We start from the raw sequence: 8,718 nt of genomic DNA, 5'->3' as shown, positions 1-8,718 counted from the left end.
TAATATCATTATAGGTAAACATTAATACAAGTCATCATATACTTTAATCTAGGAGATTATTCTATAAATATCACTCCATTGAATTCTACACAATCAATTAATTCTTAAGTAGATGTTTTGATGGTTGTCTAACATGTTTTCTTATCAAATTTGTTTAGAATTTGGGTGTTTGGGAGAGATATTATGGTCTTCCTCGATACCTGCAATAGTCTCCATTATTGTCTCCTTCTAATTGAAGTCATTTCATAGCCTTTTAAAAATGGGAAGTGTTTTTGGCACATATGTCATAGATGTCGTAGCCAAAAGGTTTCCAAAAAGGGCAAGACTTATTTAATGCAATGGGTACTACATATTTACCCTTCACCTCCTCTCAATTTCTTTTTATTGTATTTGAGATTGACTGTACCCATAAAGCTACATTGGAATATTGCCTAAACAAAAGTTAAAAAAGATCAACATCCTAATAGAATGGTGTTGGGAATAATGCTTAGTTAGTTATGTAAATTTCTATTTAGTGTTCTCTGCAAAATTAAGGCAGCAAACTCTTATCTATAGTAGTGCTGGAAATTAGCTTTAATGTAAGTAGATTTGTTTTAGAGTAGATTTTAGTAATAGTTTTACTATATAAGAATGTAGTTAATAGCTAAATTAATATATGAGATTTGCAGCATTTTTTAGCTCACAGAGTAACTGTGTTTCTTAATTGTTTTATTTTTTTTAATATGTATTTTTCTTCATAGTACAGTTGGCTTCTCAATTGGCTTGAAACAATTCATTTCATATTCTACAAGTGGTATCAGAGTAGGTAAAATTATTTTGGGTTAAAGTTGTATTGTTGGAATTTCGCCAAAGTTAATCATGTCGAATTCTAACCAGATGTTAGTTCGAGAATTTGATGGCAATGATTATGATTATTGGTGCATTAAGATGCTAACCTTTTTTATTGGAAAATATTTGTGGGAGATTGTTGAATCACGATATGAGGAGCCAGCTGATTGGAATGCTCTTACAGCTAATGAAAGAACAACAAGAAAGGAAGAAAGGAAGAAGAATGCTCAAGCTTTGTTTCACATTCAGATAGCTCTTGATAAGAGCTTATTTCCAAGAATATCAGGAGCAAAAACTGCCAAAGCTGCCTCGGAGACTCTACAAGAAGCTTACCAAGGTAGTGATCAAGTTAAGGTGGTCAAGCTTCAGACATTGAAGAGAGAGTTCGAGAATTCGAAGATGCAAGAAGCTGAAAGTATTAGTGACTATTGTGTGAGAGTCAAAGATGTGGTCAATAAAATGGCTACACTTGGAGAAGTTGTAAGTAATGAAGTTTTAATTAAAAAAGTATTGAGATCTTTAACACATAGATGGAATCATGTTGCAATAATCATGGAAGAAAGTAAGGATTTGAAAAAACTACAGTTTGATGAATTGGTTGGATCTTTGATGTCTCATGAAGAAAGATTGAACGAAAGTTTTGAAGCTGTAGAGAAAGCTTTCTCCTATAAATTACAAATTACAAAGAATGAAGATGCAAGTAGCAGCAATACCAAAAGCCATCAAGTTAAAGGTAAATGGAAAAGCCAAAATTATTCAAGAGGTAGAGGAAGAGGTGGCTCAAGTTGAAGAGGTAGTTTTAGAGGAAGAGGTGTAGGTAGATTTGATAAAAGAAATGTTAAATGTTACCATTGTAATAGGCATGGTAACTTTGAAAGAGAATGCAGATTGAAAGAAGGTAAAAATGCTAATTATGCTCAAGAAAGTGGTGAGTATCCTCGAGATCACTTATTTTTATCTTATGCCAAAGGTGAAAATACTAGTAAAGATGTCTGGTACCTAGATTCTGGATGCTCTAACCATATGACAGGGAATGAGAAGTTGTTTTCAGCAAAGGATGGAAGTTTCAAATCCAAGATCCAGCTTGGTGATGATAAGTCACTGGAGGTTGCTGCCAAAGGAGCTATGGAGGTCCAAACAAAAGAAGGTATAAAGAGTATTCATGACATTTATTATACTCCACAATTGAAGCATAATTTGTTGAGCGTTGGGCAGTTCTGTGAGAAAAATTATAAAGTAGTCTTTGAAAATAAGACATGTACTATCTATGATAAGAATAAGGGAAGTAGGGAGATCGTTGTTGTGCCTATGACAACAAATAGGATGTTTCCCTTGATGTTTGATGAACATAACAACAATCTTGCTAATATGGCTTATGAGGATTCAAGTTGGTTATGACATCTCAGGTATGGGCATTTAAATTTTCAAAGTTTGAAGTTTCTAACCTCACATGCATTAGTTTCTCGTTTGCCCAAGGTAGAAGAGCATAAGGAGGTTTTTGAAGGATGTGCTAAAGGAAAGCGTGCAAGGGAAAGGTTTCCAAAGGGAAGTGCATGGAGGGCTCATTACCCACTTCATCTTGTTCATTCAGACATATGTGGTCCTATGCACACTAAGAGTTTGGGTAAGTCATAATATTTCATCACTTTTATTGATGATTACTCATGAAATTGTTGGGTATATTTTTTGAAGCCCAAAAGTGAAGCCCTGGCTACATTCAAGAAGTTCAAAGCCCTTGTAGAAAATGAGAGAGGGTGCAAGATCAAATGTTTGTGGACTGGCCGTGGGGGAGAATTCTGCTCAAAAGCTTTCCAAAGTTATTGTGATATGAATGACATAAGGAGGCAGCATACTACAGCATACACACCCCAGCAGAATGGCATAGCTGAAAGAAAAAATCATATTGTGGTTGAAATGGCAAGATGCATGCTAAAAACTTAGGGATTGAGCAACACTTATTGGGGAGATGCAGTTGCTACAGTAGTATACATCCTCAACCGTAGCCCCACCAGTGCACTGGAAAATATGACTCCTTATGAAGCTTGGTATGGAAAAAGGTCTAATGTTAATCATTTCAAAGTTTTTGGTTGTTTGGCTTATGCACATTTACGTGATCAGAATAGAAAAAAGTTAGATGCAAAGAGTGAGTTATGTATTTTTATTGGGTATAGTGAGACAAGCAAGGCTTATAAATCGTATAATCCTCTAACTAACAAGATTATTGTTTCAAGAGATGTAATTTTTGATGAAGGGGGAGTTTATGGTCATCAAAAAGGCCATGTTGAGAAGACAAAATCTGTTTTGAATGATGATATAATTGTTGATAATGATCATGACCAGCCAACTAATGTTTCTGTAACTAGTGGCTTAACTCCACCAAGCAGCCCTTCATCAATTTCTTCAACATTAAGTTCAAGTCCAACTTCTTCTCCAAGTTCTACAAGGAAGGTAAGAAGATTGAGTGATATTTATGAAAGGAGTGCAAATCAAGCACATGAAGAAAGCCCAATAGGTGAGATAGTCCATTTTGCTTTATTAGCCAAGGCTGAATTTGAACCATCATGTTTTGAAGATGCATGTACTAATGAGGTTTGGATGCAATCCATGCAAGAAGAGATGGATTCCATTCAAAGGAATGGCACTTGGAAGATGGCAGAGCTTCCACATGACAAGAAAAGGATTGGTACCAAATGGGTCTATAAGACTAAATTTAACAGTGATGGGAGTGTTGAAAGACACAAAGCAAGATTTGCTGCTAAAGGATTCACACAGAAGTATGGAATTGATTATGAAGAGTCATTTGCACCAGTAGCAAGACACGAGACCATTAGAATGTTGATTTCATTCGGAGCTCATAAAAAGTGGAGCATACATCATATGGATGTGAAAAGTGCCTTCTTGAATGGGTACTTAGAAGAGGAAGTATATGTGGAGCACCCCAAGGTTTTGAAGTGGAAGGAAAGGAGAATAATGTCTAGAAGTTGAAGAAGGCTTTGTATGGCCTTAAGAAAGCACGAAGAGCGTGGTATGCAAGGATTGATGTATACTTTCAGGAAAATGGCTTCCAGAGAAGTAAGAATGACCCTACCCTTTACTACAAATAAGAAGGTATTGATATTTTAATCATAAGTTTGTATGTTGATGATCTACTGTATATGGGTAGTAGTTCTAAGATGAATGATAAATTCAAAGTTGCTATGATGAATGAATTTGAGATGAAAGATCTAGGCATCATGAAATATTTTATAGGAATGGAGGTTTATCAAAGCAAGGATGAGATTTTCATTTGTCAGACAAAGTATGCATAGGATATGCTAAATGAACTTGATATGCTTGATTGTCATCCATCCCCTACTCCAAGTGCTCATGGAGATTTGTTATGTAGAGATGATGGTGCTGATTTAGTTGATGAGAAAACTTACAGAAGTATTGTGGGGAGCTTGATATTTCTAACCCACACAAGGCCTCATATTACATATTGAGTTTCACTTGTTTCAAGGTATATGAAAAATCCATCTCAAATACATATGAAAGCAGCCAACAGGATTTTAAGGTATGTGAAAGGCACTCTAAATTTTGGTATTCATTACTACTCTTCTGAAAATTTCAATCTTGTTGGATTTAGTGATTGAGATTGGGGAGGTAGTCTTGATGATCGTAAGTTGGATTTAGTGATTGAGATTGGGGAGGTAGTCTTGATGATCGTAAGTCCACATCTGTAAATTGTTTCTCTTTTGGTTCTCGTTTGATTACATGGAGCTCAAAAAAAAAAACATTGTTGCCCTCTCATCAGCAGAAGCGGAGTATGTTGCAGTTACCTCAGCACGTACAAAAGCTCTTTGGGTCAGAAAAAATTTGGAAGAAATTGGAGAAAAGCAAGTTCAGCCTACAGTGATTTATTGTGATAATGTAAGTGCCATCAAGTTAGCAAAGAATCCAATTCATCACAAGAGGACAAAGCATTTTGACATTAAATATCACTTCATTAGAGATTTGGTGCAGAAGAAGGATATTGAATTGAACCAACATCAACTCGGATATCTTCACCAAAGCAGTTGCAAAAGATAAGATTTTAGCACTACGAGATAAGATAGTAAATCCTGGTGGAGTGTTGGGAATAATGCTTAGTGTTCTATGCAAAATTAAAGCAGCAAATTGTTAGGTGTAGTAGTGCTGGAAATTAGGTGTAATGTGAGTAGATTTGGTTCAGAGTAGATTTTAGTAATAATTTTACTATATAAGAATGTAGTAGATTTTAGTAATAATTTTACTATATAATAATGTAGTTAATAGCTGAATTAATTGTTTTATTTTTTTTATATGTATTTTTCTTCATAGTACTTTTGGCTTCTCAATTGGCTTGAAATAATTCATTTCATATTCTACAAATGAGACACCCTCATTGCAACTTCTTAGTGTTTTTATTAGGGAGGACAACCTAATCATCTATTCTAGGATTTTTAGAAGGTTTCAACAAACCTCTCTAATACCATTATGAATTTGTCTAACCCACTGTAAACAAATTCTTCTAATGAAACTAACACTTTCTAAATTTAAAGGCTAATCAAAACAATGATCTCAATCTCACTATAATCTATAAATAGATTTGGAATACATACATTGAAACACATATATCAATGTCAAAAGTCCCTGCTATTCCAATATTGTTGAATAAAAATATCCTACAAAATTTGCTACAAAGGATATAGATATATTGCTTACATATCTTGAAGTGCACTCTATCTAACTGATAAAAATGAATTGGGAAAGGCTGCCAAAAATAAAATAGAACTGCTTTATCTAACTTTAACAATTTATCTTTAACCTAAAATCTAACTATAAACTTATCCTATTCTATTTACGGCTGGTGCATACATACATGCATGTGCCCTTACTGGTGGAATACTAAAATTTGTGATGTGCCCTTAATGTCTATTTATTGTTGCATTCTCACCTGCACATCATTATGTTGTTTGGAATTTAATGTTGAATGGGTTTGTGTAATGCCCCTAATAGAAGGTGACCACAACTACCATGTGTGCTCAAACCTAGTAGAAAATGATATGGTGTACACAATTTAACAAAATTGACTCACCAAACACTTGTTTTTAAGAGTATTGTTAGGGAAATAAGCTTGGTGTAGTTATGTGATCCTCAGCTAAATCTATTTTAAATTTGATACAGTGAGAGTTATTGAGAATTTGGGATAGAGAACACCTCTAGCTCCCCTTTTTTTGGAGGTACCTTGACTAGATCCATCAAAGTAATCCCCACTTTCCACATTTGTCCATAAGAGCAAGAACCAACTTTTTCTTGTAAGGGTTGATGAAAAGGTTTGAAGTTTGAGAAGATTGACTGACCTTGGAAGGCACATTGAAAAAGAGTTATATATCTGTCTTCAAAGATTTGAACATTTCTATCTTTCCACATTCTCCATGATATTATTTGAGGAAGGCCTTTGAGGTATTTGAGATCTGAGTTTTGCTACCATTTTTTAAAGCACTCTTCAGCATAACCTCCTTGTCCACTGTCATTTATCCTTCTCAAACTATCCATTTCAGTCCAGACTTCCCTTTACTAAGGAAAGAGTATCAATAAGTGGCTTAGGATCTTTTAAGAAACTGAAGAAAGGAAGACCATGCTCCCTTGTCAAGAACTTCCTATCATACCCTTGCCCAATTTTTACTACACTCTCAAGGATATTGTATTTGATGCTGCAAAGAATAAAGAAGGATTAACTTGGTCCATTCACTATAAAACACACATATTTGGCTTCTTTGATTGTTGATGAATGTTTTAGACACAGTGTACACTGCCATCTACAAACCTGAGTGCTTGTATGTCAAGTATCCAATGAACAATATTTCATGGGAGTAATTTATTGATGCATATTGATCATAATTGATTAGGAAATTTGGGCTGCCACAGATCCTTATCAAAAGAACTCGGCCTTTGATTATTCTAATGGAGACTTGTAAAAATGGAATCTTCCTTGGAGAATACTTGCACAAAAATTTGATCTCGAATAATTACCATATGATGGTGAAGAGTTCAATCTCAATGAGGCAATGAAACACAAAGGTCCAGTCTCTGTTGCAATTTTTAATGAAAGTAAGCTCTTGGATTGAGCACTTGGGAAGGAAGAAGGAAGTTAACCATGTTTTTGTCTCTGTTTTCAGCCCTTTGTTTGATTGTATTACATTTAATGTTAAGATTTCTTTTTTTATTCAAATTTGTTTATAGTTAGATCACCTGAAGAATCACATTTTTTTCATCTATGATGTTCTTCCATATGGACTATCTACATTTCCTTTACAACATCTAATGCAAATGATAGTTTATAATTATTTGAATTGATAAAAACTCTTCTTTGGCATTAAAATTCTACTTTAAACAAAGAGGCCACCTTTTAGATCAATATTCACTCGTTAAACTGAAATATGAACCAGTTCTTAAATCTTGATGGCTGCAGGTATGCCCCATTCCATTCCTAATGCTGATTTTCCAGTAGTACGACCAACGCAAGTAAAGCAACGGATAAAGGTGGCCGCCCGTCCTGCAGGTAGAGCTAGAGCGCGCCAAGTAAGAAGAAAAATCTACAATGATAAACAAGAGACTCAGACTGTGAAGCAAACTAAGCAGCACATTCAGTATGAGCAAGCAATCAATGATAGCGGTATTTGCAGTTTCTCGGTCGTGCAGGAGTTTGAACACGAGTACAGTACTCCGGTCTGACACTGCGAAAGATAATGTGAATAATCAGAAGATCCAACATGGGCAATCAAGCAGTAATACGTTAGGCGGCGGGGCAGATAGTGCCGTTTCCAGTTTCTCATTGGCGTATGAGCCTCTCCATGAGTCTAGTATACAACAACCTAAATTTCCAATTTCAAATCCCAATTCTATGCCGAGAAGAGTGCAGAGTTTCGATGAGTTAATCGACGTGACGAAGGAGCATTACATGTCGTAGTGTGTGCGTCCTCCTCAGACCTGTCCCCTGGGCCAACAGCCATCCCACTCTCTCTGAAAAATAGCAGTTTGGTCACCGAATCCCCTCTGCAAGCATAAAATCTGGCACTGGAAACTCTCATAAATTCCTTAGGGTTGAACAGAATCTTGTTGACTTCATTTACGTATTATTTGATAATAGATATTTATTGGGAATAAATCTGGCACTGGAAACTCTCATAAATTCCTTCGGGTTGAAGAGAATCTTGTTGACTTCATTTACGTATTATTTGATAATAGATATTTATTGGGATATTTTCCGGTTTGGAAAAAAAATAGCTTAGTTCAATAGTTTTGTGTTGTAATTGAGATCTAGATATATATTTAGGTTGCTATTTATTTATTTATATTAATTTGTTTGTAGTTTTATTTTTTATAATATTTTTTAATGTTTAAAATATGTATTTATATTTAAAAGATTTATTGTTTTTAGAGATATTGTATAGTTCACTATTAAGGACATGTATATTTATTTTGATGGATTTTTTTTTGGATTAAGAAATTTTCAGTATATTATTATTATTTTTATAAAAAAAATTTCCTAGTTTTATTAGACTTTGAGATTTAGGCCTTTTGGGAAGCCATGTTATCTATACTCTCTTCTCTTTTTTATTCAAACAAGACTTTGGCCTAGAGGACAACTAAGTTAAGTCTTGATTTCGGATAGGCTTATTAGCCATGACTTAAATAAACAAAACACAAGAGAAACAAGAGCATGAGGTAACATATTAAGGAGGTAGGCTCGGAGGCATGGAAGTAGTAGTCTAAGGTCATCGAGATGGTCCAAAATTTCATTCTAAAGGTGCTTCATGTAGTTGATGTAAGGCTACCACCTAGTTTCACTCTTAGTATCTCTTCTCCCACATGATATCCATATTCACA

This window comes from Pinus tabuliformis, chromosome 6, assembly GCF_031772625.1.
Source record: "Pinus tabuliformis cultivar Carrire ecotype Pingquan chromosome 6, CPIR1, whole genome shotgun sequence".
Lineage (NCBI taxonomy): Eukaryota > Viridiplantae > Streptophyta > Pinopsida > Pinales > Pinaceae > Pinus > Pinus tabuliformis.
Note: the sequence above shows the minus strand (reverse complement) of the source record.